General features: G+C 37.6%; 1 long non-coding RNA gene and 1 other non-coding gene across 3 annotated transcripts; both read left to right on the top strand.

Moving 5' to 3' along the window:
* The first annotated feature begins 10,260 nt into the window (after positions 1-10,260).
* LOC124882457 lies at positions 10,261-11,593 on the top strand. 2 transcript variants are annotated; one of them, XR_007041908.1, is made up of 4 exons: positions 10,261-10,320; positions 10,942-11,069; positions 11,165-11,282; positions 11,371-11,593. It is a non-coding gene; the product is annotated as an uncharacterized LOC124882457 (long non-coding RNA). The 2 variants fall into 2 exon arrangements; XR_007041907.1 differs by lacking the exon at positions 10,261-10,320 and having other exon boundaries at positions 10,521-11,069.
* Positions 11,594-13,889: 2,296 nt separating this feature from the next.
* trnal-cag lies at positions 13,890-13,972 on the top strand. Its single transcript has one exon. It is a non-coding gene; the product is annotated as a tRNA-Leu (tRNA).
* Positions 13,973-19,202: the final 5,230 nt, after the last annotated feature.

Raw genomic sequence — 19,202 nt, 5'->3', positions numbered from 1 at the left:
TAGAACGTCTACTTTTTTTGGAATAGTTTTGGGAGAAAAAAACTATTGTGAGACGTTTATGATTCATCTATCCATCTTTGATTTTGGCATCACATCATCTGTTTTTCTATTTTGGGTTCTGTTGAAGTTTAAGCGACCCATTCTGACACTCACTAGCTTTTTCCACCCTCTCCGTCATATTTCCCATTGGCCCGCTTTTTCCTTCGTATCATCCTACTTCAGAGGATTAGTGTAAAACAGGCGCATTCATTGCCACCCGCCTCCATCTCAGCCCTCCTTTTGTTTTTATGGAATCTTATTCTGGGTACCATTCTAAGGCACGCCGGTCCCCCCTTCCCAACCCATCTCCCCCACACCCACACGCTCACCCCATGGTATATCTTGCTGATGCAGACCTTTTTGTAATCTGTTTAAAAGTAAATAAAAAGCTAATTCGTGCTTTAAAACCTTGTGATTTCTCAGTTTTTCTCACACTGCTCCTGTTCTTGCCCTCCCTGCATTCTCTTGATTCTTTTCCTTTTTCGAAACAAGGAATTTGGGGGGCTTTTGACAAATCCTGGAGTCTGGCTTGCTCTTCCTGATTTTTTTTGGGAATGTTTGAGTCGTGCTTCTTGTAAAGAGGATGTGGCGGAGGAGCAGTGTTTCCTGACTGATAAGGGAAAAGCTTCTCTCTGTCAGGATGTTTGGGCCCGGTTGGGCCCTGCATTAAAAGAGCTAGATTGAGAGAAGGGAACCTGCTGTTCTGAAGGCGGGAAGAAGCACTGCTGTGTTGATTAACATCTTTACTGACTCGTCTTCCACCGTATTTAATTTGGAGGCTTTAAACAATGTGGCCTCTTGTACATTTACCAGAACAGTGCAGATAATAACCACGTGCATTAAATCTGACCTTTTTAGGTCAGATTTAATGCACGTACATCCAACCCTGATTGCATGCCTCTGACACACCTTGCAGCGAATGTGATTACACTCAGTGGAGTGACAACATTCATCATGTAGCAGTGTTTTCAGTTGGCCAGTGCTCTAATTTCTGTAAGGTTAGACCATTACCCTGCATACCTGTGGGGTTTTTAAACTCTGCAGTGAGTCTGTTTGACCATACCCACATTCTGAATGTGGGAGCCAGACAGGGACAGCCGCAGGCATTCATGGTGAAAAAGCACTTTTTGATGATCATCGGGCCCTAGAGTTGTCATTGTGTTAGCTAAGGGGGTTGCGGCAGACTCCCTTGTTAAAGAATAAGTGTAATGTCTCAACAATCATATTAAACACCTGAGGGTAGGACATGGTAACACGGACAAGGACAAAGACTCAAGTGTCAACCCAGCATCATCACATCAGATTCAGACATATACAAGATGTGTTAAGTAACCATAATAAGAAATAAATGTGAAACAAACTTTCTCTATTACTTTCTTTTCCAATTAAATGAAGGCAACAATTTGTTTTTTTATTAGAAGAGTAACCACATCTCAAACATGCAAATTTAGTTAAACATTCCTCTTTTTAATTTTGGTGAAATTCTTTATTGTTATTATTTTTATTATTATTATTGCTGTTGTTATATTAATTTAATACAACCTATAAAATAACCAAAATAAAAAACACATTGAGAAACTATAAAAATCAATAAGAGAATTAAAGAAATGAAAATGCAGTTTATATTTAGTGAGACATTCAGGGATTCAACCATTTACTGTTCAAACACACCAATATAAGTGGAGTTGCCATGCAATGAAACATAAAAACAAACACTAACTTTTGGAATATGACTTATTCCATAATGCCCCACATTTGGAGAGACTGAGAATCGAACTACTAACTACTTAACTGCAAGCGTATAGTTAATGAACCACTTAAGTGCTTGGGGCAAAAATGATCAAAAAACCTCTGAAGTGAAATTCACAGGAGAGCAATGTGGGACTGTTTCAGAGCAGTTTGTGCATCTTGAGAATGTTACACTTGTGTGAAGTGAAGGCAAAACACTCAACTTGTGAAGCTCAGTTTTTTACTCCCTCGAAGTTTTCATTGTCATCTTAAAATGTAGTCAGAGCTGCCAGCTGAAACCCAGAGACAGCCTTTAGTGCTGCTTCAGCAGCTATAAATCAGCAAGAATCCAAGGAAAGAGTAATGTGACAACAAGTAAAATGATGACACTTCTGTGAACAGCAGATTTAACACGTAATACACACTGACTCAACTCTGAACTATTGCCATAGTCCCCATTTTCCCTGTTACAATTACTATTAATTTGACAAATTGAATTCTTCACACATTTGCAGATCGTAAGGTTTACAATATTTGTGATTATGAGGATATAGGCTGAACAAACAAAAAAGGCTCCTCTTGTTATTTCTCTCTGATTGCTGCCTGGCTCAGCTCCATTCTCAGGTCAAGCCCGTGGAATGAGTCTGTCAGGTAGTCTGTTATGTTTCCTATTTCCTCCTCTGCCGTCATGTCACTTCCCTGGGCAAACAAACAAGACTGCTGGTCTAACACAACGCCAACGGTTAAGGTAGCAGCCTTGCATACTGTATGTGTGGGCTGATGTGTGTGAGTGTGTGTGTGTGTAGGACCTGCAGCCACCACAGCTGTGTAATGTATTATCCATGTTGATGGGACTGAAGTCATTGCTGACCACTGATCTTTTTCTCAGGAGGGACAGAGGAGGCTCAGTGTCTGGTTGGTCCAGAGTCCATTGTGTAGCCAGGGAGGGAGCGTCCAGTCACATCTCTTTTGGAAGAAGGTTATTCCAGCTATATGACATTCTTAATGTAATAACTGTAGGTCAAGAGGAAATGGCTGATTTGAACTACGTGACTAAGGCATAAAGCACTGATTGAGGCAGAGATGCCCTTAAAATATATTTGGCCTGGTGTTTGAGTGATGTAACACAAAGGCTGATCTTCTTCAGGGCCAAGCATAATGTGTTTTATTTTGATCTGATGTGCAAACCTTGAACTCTCTAAGGTTATCTTTGTTGGTGACTAAGATCTATATCAGTTCTTAGTATAAAGAACAGTGAAAGTCTTTGCAAGGGGCCAGATATACCGATTGGAAAGCAGAATGTAACAGCATAGTACCTGAACTATTCTAGTCTACCAATAATAGCATCCAAGAAGCCATAATGTATATTGCATCATGAATATTGCAATGATGATGGCTATTCAATATATTGGGTAACTCTGTTTTACTGGCAACATTTTTAGTTGCTAGATGCACAAAGCTTGAAAAGTTATACCCCAAAAGACTCATAGCAGGGATTGGAACTAAAGGAATCAATACTATGGGCAACATAACATTGACTCAGAGGGGCTGAATGACATTGAATAATGCACAAAATTGTGCAAAAAGGCTCGTTGGTATGGATACTTTTTGCAAGACACTGTACTGTATGACTATTGCATGCTTGCTTCTCATAATATTAAATGTTTTATAATTAAAAAAGAAAAAAAAACAAGGGGATAACATCTTTATTGCAAATAGGAAAATGAGTTTGTCTAAACGTCAAGTTGCTTTTGAGGGAATTATTGCAACAAGCTTATCTGGCAGGCAAATCACGCTAAATGCAGTGAACTTTACACCAAATTAAACTACTCTATGAGCCGGATAAACACCCATCTACATCTGTAAACACTGAATGCTGTTGGAGAGCATTTCCAGTAGGAGTGTATTACAGCAGCATAATAACCTGTTCAAAATTTGTACTTGGCCCTAAATGTGGCCAAAGGAGGAAAAGAAGGAAATCACACACAGAAAAACATATTTCACAGCAAAGGGATTATGGGTGCAGCTATTCTTCATCTCATTGTGGCTCCAAACCAGGCGGAGTATTTGGTGGCAGGCAGGCAGGCAGGCAGGCGCGCTAGTTGCCGGGCGAAGAATGGACCAGACTCGTCAAGGGACAGGTGCCATGTGGCAGCGGATGTGCAGGGGACGCAGATGGGGACCCCTGGAAAACTTGGGGGACGGTACAAGCGGCCAAGGGCCTCCCACCCCTACCTGCGGCACGAAGGCTACTGCCGAACGGGATGCGGCACCTGTTCTGAGCAGATACAGGCGAGAAGCGAAAGCACAGAGGGAGGCCAGCACATGGCTGCCAATCCAGGAGAAGGAGAAGGCTAGATTTCTATTTATGTGAAAATGCAGCTTGATTACCAAATCGACACAGGCATTAAAGCTTTTGAGGGATTTGGCAGAGTGTTCGAAACAAGCTCTGAGAAATGTGCTTCAAAAGATTTTAAACTACTTTAAACTGCAAAACCTTTGTTAATACGTGTGTTGTATAAAAAAATTGCAGCACATGCCCTATGTGTACAGCCTGGCCTGCATTGGTCTCTCTCCACACCATGGTGCATTGGTCTATCGTACACATGCTGCAGCGCTATCTGGTTGTTTTTAAGAGCTGCACATTCTCCCTGGGGTGGTGTAACTTTTCACCTCAATGTAGAGGAGGATGTTCCTATTGTGCTTCCTAATTGCAATGTGGTTGTTCCATTTAAGAGATAGAACATCCTTATGCGTTTCACGTGTGATCTTGTAGTGTGGGAGTATTACAAAAAGACACTGATACATGTTTTAATAGGATTACCTACAGTTATATGAAGTAAAGTTTTGATTATAGAACAATCTGACTGATTGAAATTGTAACGGGCACAAGCAAATTCCTCAAATCTGGGCCATATTTTTAGAAGCTGTCAGTTATTTACATGTTCAGTCATAAAAAAGGACAAGTGCATGGCTAGAGATTGAAAGAAAAACATGTTTTTTTATTAAACATGTTTTTATTCTTAAGTCAGACCCCATCTTTTCCACTTTAATGGGGCTACATACAGCCACACTGGCTCAGGCCTTGCTGGTCCAGCGCTAACAGAGTTTACTCAGCACGCATCCTGAAAAGCAGACGGTGTAATGATTTAGATGAGTGATGCTATAAGCTCAGCGGTGTGAGAAAGCCCCTTTTAACAGCTACTGTGGAGGATAGACAAAGCAAACCACCAGGCCACCTGATGGCAGCTCGGGAGACACAAAGAGAGTCATTAAGCCTCTGAATAATTTTTGTTTCAGCAAATTTGATTCATAAAATAAAATACAACTGGTGCCCTCACAGCTGAGCTAAATGTGGTTTGATTAGCCAGATATCTTCAATCATTATTACAAATATGTGATGAAATTATTATTTTTATTTTTCCTTTTTAAAGGTAGAAGTATTTTTGTTCCGCGTTCTGATTTGGAAATTATTATTTTACAGTATTAAGGTAGAATCAGGAAATTACTCTGAATAATTGAAATATCCAATGCAGAAAAATGTCCCCGGTGACTTTTACACTATTGTGTGAATAGATCATATTGACTCAGTTAGAACTGGCTGAGGGGAAGATCATTTTGACCTCTTCTGAAAGTATATTAAATTGAAGCTATCTTTTAATCACTCAGTTTCTATATGGTATTTGTTTTAGTTCTGTAAAGACATTTTTTTGTTTGTTTGTCAGTATATTAAGCATCTGCCAATAACCTGCCAAACTGATAATGTATGGTAAAAATTTATAATGAAACACATTGTTTTCATATATGTTAATTACACATTCCTTTACATGTTTCTCATGTTTAGCTTTGGTCAGAAAAATGTTTTTTCCCTTTTCTCGTTTTTGTTCGTCGTTTTATTTTCCCCAGTTTTTATCTGTAGTATCCATTGTGTTGACCTTGTAAATTAAAAGTTCTCTTATAATAAGGATTGTTGGATGTCCTTTCTAAAATAGTAGTTGTTGTTACACATGCATACTAAAAAAAAGATTTAATTCTGAGATAATGCACCGAATCGAAAGGAAAGTATTTCAAAATAATGATTACTTTGTGATATTCCACTCAGCACTGGTGTTTTTTTTTTTTATCTAACAATTTTAGCATTTTATGTGAAAGAATCACTAGAGGCCATATGGTAAGTTATCTGAGCCAATAATCAGACATACTTGCTATTTCTATCTGTGTGAAGTGTAAAATTTCATCCACTTCTTATAATTAGGTATATCTGTTAAATACATTTTCAAGCAGTAAACCAATGTTACATGAAATAAGTTAATTAAAAACAACTGAATAGATTTAAAGTCTTATTAAGGTTGATTTGTACTGCCAATTGCAGATTTGGCCTAAAATATGAGCATAATGTATAACTATTTAAGCTCCCATGCTGACCTGGAGGCCACAAAGCACTTTAATTAACAGAACATATGTCCAACAATATGCTGTGGCAAAAATAAAATAAATTAAAGAAATGGCACACTTTTATACATTGAAACCCTTTAAAATTTCAAATTCATAACTTACCATCATAATATAAAATGTTTTATGTTAAAATTTAATAATTTCTACTGCAGGTGTTGAAACTGGTGTTGTATTTTATGTACAATGTAACAGCTTGCAAGTAGAGGAACATGCAATAGCCATTTTTCCAAAGTATTAAACATCAACATGCCTTCTTGACTCTCCCACGTTTGTAATACTTGTAAATGGGTTTTGCTGGATGCGGCCCCCAAAATAAAATTCTGAAACACTGATGTTGCGATTTTAACTTTGATTCAATATATTGTACATCTCCAAAACAAAACATGTTTTTGTGATGCACTGAAAAAAATAATGATCATCAATCAAATTACTTTTCCCACTAAAGACCACTGGACTTGCAGTAATTTTAGCTAGGAATAGCATGCATTGTGTCATTTCTATGACTACCTGCTGATAGGCTTTTGATCATAGAGGCCCCATGTCTGAGACACTTCTGAATGACAGAAAGAGATATAAATTGTTTGTTTGGCCAGTCTGGGTACAACAGCATAATGTTTGCCAATCCAAATATATTTGTATGCATGTTTACAGTTTTTCCTTTGACCCTTAATCAGCCTGAAAATGAGCAGGATAATATGTACAGATAAGGTAGGTAGCATTCTCAAAAGAGCCACATACTTTAATAAAAATGGGATTGGTGTCTGTAAAGTTCAGCAAAATTTCCTGTACAGGTCCTTCTCAAAAAATTAGCATATTGTGATAAAGTTCATTATTTTCCATAATGTCATGATGAAAATGTAACATTCATATATTTTAGATTCATTGCACACTAACTGAAATATTTCAGGTCTTTCATTGTCTTAATACGGATGATTGTGGCATACAGCTCATGAAAACCCAAAATTCCTATCTCAGAAAATTAGCATATTTCATCCGACCAATAAAAGAAAAGTGTTTTTAATACAAAAAACGTCAACCTTCAAATAATCATGTACAGTTATGCACTCAATACTTGGTCGGGAATCCTTTTGCAGAAATGACTGCTTCAATGCGGCGTGGCATGGAGGCAATCAGCCTGTGGCACTGCTGAGGTCTTATGGAGGCCCAGGATGCTTCGATAGCGGCCTTTAGCTCATCCAGAGTGTTGGGTCTTGAGTCTCTCAACGTTCTCTTCACAATATCCCACAGATTCTCTATGGGGTTCAGGTCAGGAGAGTTGGCAGGCCAATTGAGCACAGTGATACCATGGTCAGTAAACCATTTACTAGTGGTTTTGGCACTGTGAGCAGGTGCCAGGTCGTGCTGAAAAATGAAATCTTCATCTCCATAAAGCTTTTCAGCAGATGGAAGCATGAAGTGCTCCAAAATCTCCTGATAGCTAGCTGCATTGACCCTGTCCTTGATAAAACACAGTGGACCAACACCAGCAGCTGACACGGCACCCCAGACCATCACTGACTGTGGGTACTTGACACTGGACTTCTGGCATTTTGGCATTTCCTTCTCCCCAGTCTTCCTCCAGACTCTGGCACCTTGATTTCCAAATGACATGCAGAATTTGCTTTCATCCGAAAAAAGTACTTTGGACCACTGAGCAACAGTCCAGTGCTGCTTCTCTGTAGCCCAGGTCAGGTGCTTCTGCTGCTGTTTCTGGTTCAAAAGTGGCTTGACCTGGGGAATGCGGCACCTGTAGCCCATTTCCTGCACACGCCTGTGCACGGTGGCTCTGGATGTTTCTACTCCTGACTCAGTCCACTGCTTCCACAGGTCCCCCAAGGTCTGGAATCGGCCCTTCTCCACAATCTTCCTCAGGGTCCGGTCACCTCTTCTCATTGTGCAGCGTTTTCTGCCACACGTTTTCCTTCCCACAGACTTCCCACTGAGGTGCCTTGATACAGCACTCTGGGAACAGCCTATTCGTACAGAAATTTCTTTCTGTGTCTTACCCTCTTGCTTGAGGGTGTCAATAGTGGCCTTCTGGATAGCAGTCAGGTCGGCAGTCTTACCCATGATTGGGGTTTTGAGTGATGAACCAGGCTGGGAGTTTTAAAGGCCTCAGGAATCTTTTGCAGGTGTTTAGAGTTAACTCGTTGATTCAGATGATTAGGTTCATAGCTCATTTAGAGACCCTTTTAATGATATGCTAATTTTGTGAGATAGGAATTTTGGGTTTTCATGAGCTGTATGCCAAAATCATCCGTATTAAGACAATAAAAGACCTGAAATATTTCAGTTAGTGTGCAATGAATCTAAAATATATGATTGTTAAATTTTCATCATTACATTATGGAAAATAATGAACTTCATCACAATATGCTAATATTTTGAGAAGGACCTGTATATGTTCCTAAAACACGGAAACTTTGTTTTTAACCGGCAACAATATTTATGGGTATTCATAAGGCAAACGTTAAAACCCTAAAAACATTTTATTCAGATCTCTGGAATTTAATTCTACCTTACTCATGGTGTAAGAAGATGTGCGAAAGATGGCTGCTCAGTGATGCAAGTTCCTCCAAACATGAACAACAACCTTCATTTATTGCTGGTTAATCAGAGATAAAGTACGTCAGTTATGACACACAGCATTTCCCGTGCCTTGATGTCAGCTGTTTATGCTCAGGGGTTCTCCGTCTAAGACTCCCCCTGGCTGACCTTGGTCACAGTCAACCCTGCATCATTTCCATTTCCCCCCAGCCATTTCTCCAATCTTACAGTTTAGCTTCAATACTTGGGATGTTGTGAATGTCTCAGCATGGAGGAATCCCTTCCTGCTGGATGCTCAGCCCTGTTTCCTTAAAGACCTGACATCAAAAACGAGACGCATGGAAATGACTCACATGGTAGTCCCAAGAGTTCAGATTCATCAGCTAAAGTACCATGTTGACAGATTCAAAACAGGATATGAGCTAGATAGGTCTATGTTTATTACAGATGGCAGGGTACTTAAAGAGCAGTGATAGCTGAAAGCTTAGATAAGCCAAAGTCACGTATCCATCATGACCGATACTGGGGTTTTTAAAACCTGGACTACATGTCACAGTTCAGGTAGAAGTTACATTTTGATCATTCTTCACCATTTATTTCATAGATACAAGTTTAAGTTAATACATTTTTCAGTATAACAACTGATATAATTGCTGTACCCTAGCTAAATTACGCTTTGGCAAAGATATTTCCAGGAAACAGAATTTTGTTTGTGATTCTACAATGCCTTGCAAAAGTGAATTATTTTTCAAATTTTTGTCAAATTAGGAGCACAAAGATTTTATGTATTTTCTTTTAATGTTATGTGTCCAACACAGATGTGAAGGAAAAGGAAATTTTCAGAAATGTTCATAAAAAATAAACGTTTTTAATTTGTGGCCTCATGTATTTAGGGTTCTTTTGTCTGATACCCTTACATAAAATCTAGAGCTACAAATTAATCTAATTGGTGAAAAGAGGCCAGCTGTACAAGGGCTATTCTGAGTGAAATCTGATTGGCCACCCTTGTGGCCACCTCGGACCTGGTAGGTTGCCTTTAATAACTATAATGCACCTATCGATGACAGCAGACGGTTAATGTCATTTGCGGATTAGGAGAATTCATCTGTTTTAGGATAGATAAGTACATTACCTGTGTGTTTAAAAGTTAATATATTTACCCTCATAGCATAACTGCCTAAGTCACATTTTGGCTTACCATTAGAATACCAAGAAAAGGATTTGCATACTGAAAAACCTTTTTTTCTTGTTTTCCAAAGACTTAAATATGACTTGGGTAATTATGCTATGAGGGAAACAATATGTAAGATAGATAAATGCCATAACTTGTGTTTAAATATTGATTTATTTTGCTCTCAGTGGAAGATACACGCGTTTTCTCTCTCTCCCTCCCTCCCTGGTGATTCCTGCTTCTGCTTTTGTCTGTATTTTTATCGGAGCCTCGCTTTGCATATCCACCAAACTTGTAAATTATGGATTTGGTCAGCTGAACTCTCAACGTAATTGATCAAATTTTTTCGACGGGAAGACAGGGTAAAGGAGAACTATGGGGTAAGAACGCTGTCAAAAACAATGTGTATGTAAAGACGGAAATGTGTGCATATTAGTCAATAGTTGTGCATAAGTAAAATCCAAAAGAGGTATTGTATATTTTCTCTGTAAGAATACCAAAACAAATGTTACAGCTTCAAGAAATTACAAACACAAAGTTCAAGTTTACAGTTGTGGTTTATTCTTTATGAATACAATATGCTATAACAGTTTGTGAATATGATTTATTTTCTTTGAGAATACGAATTTACATCACCGACTTGGTGTTTATACTACAACTCTTATTTTGGGAAAATGTAAAATAGATTTTATGTCATTTTTTTTACTCTCAAAATAAGTATAAAATGGTCAATAACTTCACTATAGCATGTTGTAGTGCCATCAAACTCATAGCACACAGAGAACACCTCCTCTTAATCATACTACAACTCTTATTTTGGGAAAATGTACTTAAATAGATTTTTTGTGGTCGAATGAGGCTGTGGACTCCATGAAGGCTGGCTAAAGATTTCAGTATTGTTTTTCAGTATTTTTAAAAACTGACATTTTACACCAGCGTTTTTTACAGCAGAACAATACAAACCTTGATAAGTCAAAATAAATGACACTTGATTCCCGTAGACAGTACTTCAAGATGCGTCGGAATAGACTTGGCAAAGCAGACAGGGTTAACATCAGGTGACAAGCCTGGGACGATAACCCACACCTTCCAGAAAGATAGGACCAGCTGTGGGGTTTTTGTCATGGAGGTAAATATACACAACATTTTTGATATTGTTGATAAATAAATATTTTACAGTGTGGGATCAAACATAATGCATGTGCTTGTTTTCCTTTCATACAGATGACCAAGATGACGGTGATGGAATTTCCCAACATACCAAAGAACTTCCATGTTGAATCTAAAAGGTGTATTAAAACACTCAGACAAGACATGGCAGAAGAAATTCTCAAAGGATCAGGTAATAAAAGATTAGTTTTTGTAAACATTCATTTATTTTGTAACTAATAATAATCATAGGTTATTTTATACTCTTTGTTTATTTTAAGATTCAAGGTATATGTTCTGCTCCTTCTGTGGAAATGGGGACCTGCTCCATCCTGTCATTGCTGCCCTTTGGGTGAGACAAAAAGGTTTAATAGATTAATATAGTCAGTCAGTCAGTCAGTTTCTACCGCTTATTCCATAGAGGGTCATGGGGGAGCTGGTGCCTATCTCCAGCAGTCTATGGGCGAGAGGCGGGGTACACCCTGGACAGGTCGGAAGTCCATCGCAGAGCAACACACAAACAACCACACACACACTCATTCATACACCTAAGGGCAATTTAGAGTGACCAATTAACCTAACAGGCATGTATTTGGACTGTGGGAGGAAGCCGGAGTACCCAGAGAGAACCCACGCATGCACGGGGAGAACATGCAAACTCCATGCAGAAAGACCACCGGCCAGGACCTTCTTGCTGCAAGGCAACAATGCTACCAACTGTGCCACCGTGCAGCCCAAGATTAATATAATCAATTTTAACTTAATAAACAATAATACGTTAACTCCAGTGCCTAACAATATTTTATTCTTTATGAATTTCTTCATATCAAAAGTTTTACAAAGATAAACATGTTTATCCCCATGCTGTAGATACAGTGTGAAACCTGTGAGCGATGGTTCCACACTGAATGCATTGAGATGACACCAGCACAGACGCCAAAGACACCCTTGGTACTGTGTGTTGTCCAATAACTAGAGAGTCTCTAGGTAACGTTTGCTGACTGTAACCAAATACTGAATTATTTATGTTTGAGAGTGTGGGAAATAAAATTTGTGAAAACTCAAAGATTAACAGTTTGAGAATATGAATATTGCATGTTTGGGGCATGCTAAATTGTGTGGACTTTATGGTTTTTTCTTTGTAGATGGAACTACTGTAAACCTTGGTAAAGTCGGTAGTACATAAACCATTTGCATCAAGTGATTGCATCAAGTGGTTTTGGTTATTCATTTAATTTGTTTAGGTATAGTCAACTTAAATTTACAATAGTCAGAACATTTTAAGTTATATAAAGTCAAGTTGTTTAAGCATTCAGTAACAGAAAAAGTGGGTCTACTTGTGAGTGTACTTAAGATTACAATATTCCAAATGTATTATGAATCTACTATACATTAAACCATAGTTTAATTGAAAATACTAACTAGAACTAAGATATGTTATTCCAGTTAAATTCTTCTTTTATCAGTGAGCAAGTTGGAGTGATGTGGAGCCTGCAGGCAATTCCCACTGCAGTCTCCCTCATTATAATGCAAGAAACAAGACAGAAAATGGTATTCAGGTGAACAGGATTTTGTGTGCAGCTGTAAGGGCTTCTTTAATATTGGGATTTTTATTATTCATTGTGATTTTATTTTATGTCATATTGCATGAACAAGCTGTAAGACTTGTGTGTGCTCATGTAATGGTGTCTGATCTCAGGTTGTGACACATTGCAAACAGTAAAGGAAAAGTTAAATATTATTTGGTTGTAATACAGAGTTATTATCAGTATAAGCATGTCTGCATCAATAAAGGCAATGTTATGTTTATTCAAAAGTATGTGTGCTATGAGTTTAATGGCACTACAACATGCTATAGCGAAGTTATTGACCATTTTATACTTATTTTAATGGTAAAATCATAAAAAATCTATTAAGTACATTTTCTTAAAGTAAGAGTTGTAGTATGATCAAGACGAGGTGATCTATGTGTGCTATGAGTTTGATGGCACTACAACATGCTATAGTGAAGTTATTGACCATTTTATGCATATTTCACTGAATATTTGGCTATTTAAGCTATAGTCTTTGGGAAATTCCAAATTTTTTTTTTGAAGTATTAATTTCCAATCCAAGAAATGTAGTATGAAAAACGTGACATCACATACACATACAATTATTTTAATGACAATACACCTCTCCTTGGCGACTTTATGGAATATTTCTCCATCATATTTTTCTGGTGTTGCAATTTGCAGACGGTCCCTGCGCATTTGAGGATCAGCGAGCTCTGCATAGAGGACAATGCAAGTCTACCAGGCTCGTTTTGAGGAAAATACGATTGTAGCTCTCTGTCTGCCTTGCTGTGGTTGCAGACAGGTGTTGGGTTTTCTAGAGGCAATGTTCCGCTGATGAGTTATTGAGCCTGAAAAGCCGAATCTGTGAATATCTTTCTAACTTTACCGAAGTCAGCCCTTGGAGGACATTAAATGTATAGCAGCTAGAATATGGACATGTTACGAATACTGTGCTGCAGCTTTAAGCCGTTTTTTTTCTTTTCGAGGGATATGTGTGCATTCTATTGCGAGACACACATTTCCTCCAGTTATACTCTATCCGAGGCAGGCTTATCGGCTTTCAAACCTCGTAGATTCCCGATTTGTTTCTCGTTGATTTTTAGCGACAGTAACTCGCAGTTATAACAATCATTACTGTAGGTATTTATCCTGAAGACACAGCCGTGTTCGTACAAAATTCAGATGTAGATCAATAACGCAACACTGTTACGCATTTTTTGGACGTTTGTGACGTAGTGGCTCCAGTCAGGATGGCCGAGCGGTCTAAGGCGCTGCGTCCAGGTCGCAGTCTCCTCTGGAGGCGTGGGTTCGAATCCCACTTCTGACAGCACATAAGTTTTGGTAAAAAAATTGCTTTTGCTCCGGCTGTTCATTTGCGTGTTTGAAATATAATTTCAAAACCTTGTTCCATTGTTCTGTTGACTGTATACAACTAATATACAGTGGTACTTCAAATTAAACACTTTAACTTACTAATGCTAAATTAAATTCAAAATGATTCAACCCTTTCAATGAAAATCATCTTAGTAGGCTGCTGCAGCTGCAGACCTGCACTGTTCTTTTACTTAAGCTCAGCAAAGTTTCTTTGGCCGTTTAACATTTCTCAAACGCGATTGGCTATTCATTTCAACATTTTCAACAGCTCTCAACATTGCTGAAACGCTATTGGCTGTAATGTTCAACATTTTTTAACCTTTCCACGGACTTCTTCGGCGGCTCGCTATCAGGTCGAAGTCTCCCCGGGAGGCGTGGGTTCGAATCCCACTTCGGACAGCACATGATTTTGGTACAAAAAACTTGCTTTTGCTCCGGCTGTTCAGTTATGTGCTTCAAATATAATTTCATCACCTCATAACACATGAACATTGTTCTGTTAGCTGTATACAACTAATATAAAGGGGTCCTTTAAATTAAACACGTTTACTTACTATTGCTAAATAAAATTCAAAATGATTCAACCCCCTTAATGAAAATCATTTTTAGTATTTGGTAGAGTTCTTGAAGAATAATTGCCCACTCTTCTTGGGCAAAGGGCAACAGGTTATTAAAACTCTTGGGTTTGTGGTCTGCAGTTGCAGACTTGCATCTGCAGTGTCCTTTTAAACTATAACTTGGGAACTGTCTCCAGCTGTATCTCAAGGAGCATTTTCTGCCTTTGCTATCTGTTGCTGTTTTTGTGAACTGTTTTTAGTGCAACCACCTGAACAATTTATAATTTTTCCCAAAAACATTATTTGAAGTGTGGATTAAAAACATTTTAAGCATCTTTCAGTTAGAATATTGCAAAATTTAGACATACTGAGTTTAAAAGAAAATGCAATATTCAAAATTATGCATTAAATATGCTGAAATATATTTATGGTGTACAAGAAAGGGAATTTATAACACTACAAATAGACTGAGGCTTCACCATGACTGAAAAGGTTAAAAAGTGAGCTGAGCTAAAGCCTGTCTGGCCACACTGTCATAGATTGGATTGGTGTAGCTTTGTCACTGTAAAGATGAATCCCTTCAAAAGTAATGAAATTGTCTTGGGGTGCACTTTCATTTATTTAAACATTCTAGGTCAGATTCAGAATTGAATAAATAAAAACATGAAAAAGAAAATTCTTAAGTATAATTTTCACTGTTTGTGCATATTCATATAGGTTTGATTCTATATTAAGTTATGAAAGAGAGATTTAAATACTAATTGAATATGATTAATTTAAACCTTCAAAACATAAAAATTTTAACTTTCTAATTCAAACAAAAATGAGCTAGGTGAGATTTGATAATGTTTAATAAACTTAAACAAATTGGAAAGTTTGTGGACAGATTATAAAATATGCTTGGATTTCTTTTGTTAAGTACTTTTTTGAATAGGAGGGATTGTTGGAAGTCTAGAAGGGATTTACAGCTTTAATTTGACCAACCAGCATGTTTCAATATGGAATCTTTACACTGTTTAGTAACATTTTAAACCATCATCTGGTAAAAAAACAGTTTATATCAGTTGAGAAACATCCGCACTTAGACACGTCAACATTTCTAAAGCTAAAACATGTAGTGACACTATGTGGCACCTTAGTTCATCACCTTGATGAACACTTTACTAAAAGCTCATTATGTACAAATAACTTTTTTTAAGCCGACATCTCTGTTATGACATCAAAATTAATATAGCTACATAATATGACAACTTTGGATTGATGATGCAAAAGTGCTGTATTATCCCACCTTCTTTGCTGGGACTGTGACTTAATATAGCAGGAGTCCTGGTGCACAGCAGGTTGCTCCTTAATTAGCCTTGATATTTAAACCGAAACCAGGAGGAGGGAGTGCTAAGCTGGGGAATCACTGGCCACGTGTGAGCTTGAGGGCTGATAAGCTTTGTAGTGTCCTGCTGTGACTGGGATCGGCAATGCCTTCACACGGTGGAGGCTAGAAAACTGTCAGCTCGACAGATTGCAAAGCATAATAAAATTAGTTTTATAGTTTGAGATAAATCTTTTTTTAACCTCTAATGGATTGTCACACACTTTCATTTGTCCAAACTTAGTGGAATAGAACAGTAGATACTCCTCTTTTGACATTCAGTAAATGAACAAATAATTTTTTTCATAACTGGGAGTTATAATATTTATTACAGTTGACAGAAACTCATCACTTATCTTATTCCAGAGAGTGACAGTACTATCCTTCGCAAATGTTCACAGCAAACACCATATCCTGCATTTCCTCCTGACTCATACTGACCTAAATTTGATGACTCAGCAGAAGGGTCTTTCAGTCTGTTTTTTCACATGATTCAGGATAAATTTAGTCAGTGCACTTTGAGTTAACTCTCCCACCTTGACCCGTGAAGCTCCTTAGGAAAGAACACAGATGGTCCACAGGGTGGAGAATGGGTGCTCGTGAGACGAATCATTCCTTGTAACAACTGACATCATTAGCTTCTAATCAGAGACATATCTAATGTACTCTGTGGCACTTTTTTTGTCCTTGAATTGACTGACCAGACTCTCTGTTACACTTCAAATAAAAATCTCTAATCAAACCCAACACACTTTTATTTACTTTTATAAGCAGTAGCAATAGTTTAACTAGAATATTTAGCTTTATAAATAAAAGAAAAGCTGCTGTGGATATAAAAAGTCCTCACACCCCTGTTAAAATACTGGGGTTTTGTGATGTGAAAAATCTGACCAAGACACATAATTTCAGAACTTTTTCCGCCTATTGTTCAACTGAAAACAAGCACATCTGTTACAGGAGAAAATTTTTTAATTAAATCTAAAATAAGATGGTTGCCTAAGAGTGCACACCCTAAAATTGATACTTCACTGAAGCGTTTTTTTTCTGATCCACAATTTAGTCTTCTTGAGTTCACAATTGCTGTCAATTTTAGATAATCCAATTTATCACAAATAAGGCTTAAATGTCCTTAGTTGTATTTACATGGTACTTAGAAACAGCTTTGTTCGTTCACGTGTAATCTATTTCCAATGTATTGTCTTTCTATCTTTGTGCCTTTTGTGTAGTTCTTTAATCAACATGAGTTGCTTTTATTTTTGCTTTTTGAAAACAAACTGTGCAGAGTTGAGTGAAGAATTTTCTTTACTGTTGTTCATTTGCCTATATCTCATCAAGCTATATGTTTCAGTGAAATTTGAAAGGATTAAAATTGTCTCGTTGGACTAAGGTATCAGTCAGTCGCAGAATGCCAAAAAAAAAAAAAAAAATACACCAATATATATTTATACCATAGCACAGTAAAGACAGTTGTCTATAACTGAAGAACGTTTTTAATAACAGGAACATTGGAGAAACTGTACATTTCGCCTTTACTGAGAAGAACCATGTGAGGAACAACAACAATGAAGGGGGTGCAGGAAATTTTTGTCAGTCTGAAAGTGCTCCCAACGTGACAATACACTGCATTCTCCATGTGTTTTTAGACAAAGAAGTACATCCAAACCTGTCGAAAATTTCCCAAAACTCTGTGAAAAAATGTATTATAGTTTGATGAACCCAAAGTTTAATTTTAGGCCAAAACAGGTAAGTTTGGCACAAAAACTGCACAGTGCATCACTGGAAGAACACCATACCCACCGTGAAATATGGTGGTATAAAGAGCCTTCTGCTGTAGGCTTATTTTTTTCAGGTGGCACTAGACTTTTTGTCAAAGTGAATAAAATCATGAAAAGGTGTCTGTTGGAAAGCTAAAGATCAAGAGGGTTTTTGTGTTTCAGCATCACTGTCAGTTTAAACATACACCCAAACTAACAAAAGAATGGCTTCTGCAGATACAAATTTTGGAATAGCCTAGATATGAATCTGACAAAATATTTGTTAGGTCCCCTGAGACCTATGAGCAGGAAATCTTCACAATGTTGTAGATTTGGTGACATTTTGCAAGGCAGAGTGGACAAATATTGCCTAGTCAATATGTTGCATACCATGGGTAACTTCAATAAGTGTTTCAATAGATAACTTTACATATCAGCTGATAAAAATCACATGCAGGGTTCCCCAAAGTTCCATCTTGGGGTCCCTCCTATTTAAAAGCTACATCCTCCCACTACCTCAGATTAATACAAACAAGATAGGTAATAACTACACTGAGCTGTGTAGTAAAAGAAGAAGTCAAAGAATTGTGGTTTATATTTCTGATTTTCATTTTGATGTTCCTGTGAAGTAGGCCTAATGTTTTACGTAGCCATATGGACCTCCCCGAGGTGTCACACTAAGCTCATTCACTATTGGTGTTTTAAGCCTAATGCATAAATAGCTTTTATAGATGTGTTTATATACATTGTCAGGTGCTATGATCTAATCAGTGTGCATTTATGAATCCCTATTACAACATGATCAAACTTTATCTATTCATAGTGTTTATTCCAGATAGGAAGAAGGTGCTCGTGGATATCTGAAGGAAAGTAAATTCCTAATCTTTGAGATATTGGAAAAACTGACTGTTGGTAAGAAGAAAACCCTGCTGGATAACTGTAATGTTCCTTCTGACGTCGAAGATATCTGCATTTTTGCAATGCACTTACAGTGTAGTCAATAAGTGTGAAACTGGTACTTGAATATATTGATAAAATATAAAAAGCATATCTTAATTATCCTGAATGTTACAAAAGCCTGCTATGGATTTTTTAAATATAGAAAAACGGTGAAATTACATGGGCAGGTATGGTAAAAAGGCATGCAACCAGCATGCCAATAAGCAGTTTAGATACACATCACAGTAAAAAAAATTAAACATTCATTGCTGATCAAAAAGACAAATGTGATAAAAGGGAGGACAGATATTTGCTCAGTCATTATGTATTAGTAAGCATTCACCTTGATCCCTAAAGAAAGTTTAACTGGCTTTATGCAATGGTAAAGTCCAAGTCATGTGTCCAAAGCCTCAGCTGATTTTAGTTCAATCTCAGAGTGATTAGCAAGGCTTTTCAGTCTATCCTTAGTGTCCCTTGCATCTGATTAGCAGGCAGGCCAACTTCTGCAAAGAAGCTTTTGAACTGGTTTGCGGATCAAATACTTGCCATAGTCCCGGTGTCTCATCA

Source organism: Girardinichthys multiradiatus, chromosome 15, assembly GCF_021462225.1.
Source record: "Girardinichthys multiradiatus isolate DD_20200921_A chromosome 15, DD_fGirMul_XY1, whole genome shotgun sequence".
NCBI lineage: Eukaryota > Metazoa > Chordata > Actinopteri > Cyprinodontiformes > Goodeidae > Girardinichthys > Girardinichthys multiradiatus.
Note: the sequence above shows the minus strand (reverse complement) of the source record. Positions and strands in the feature narration are given on the sequence as shown.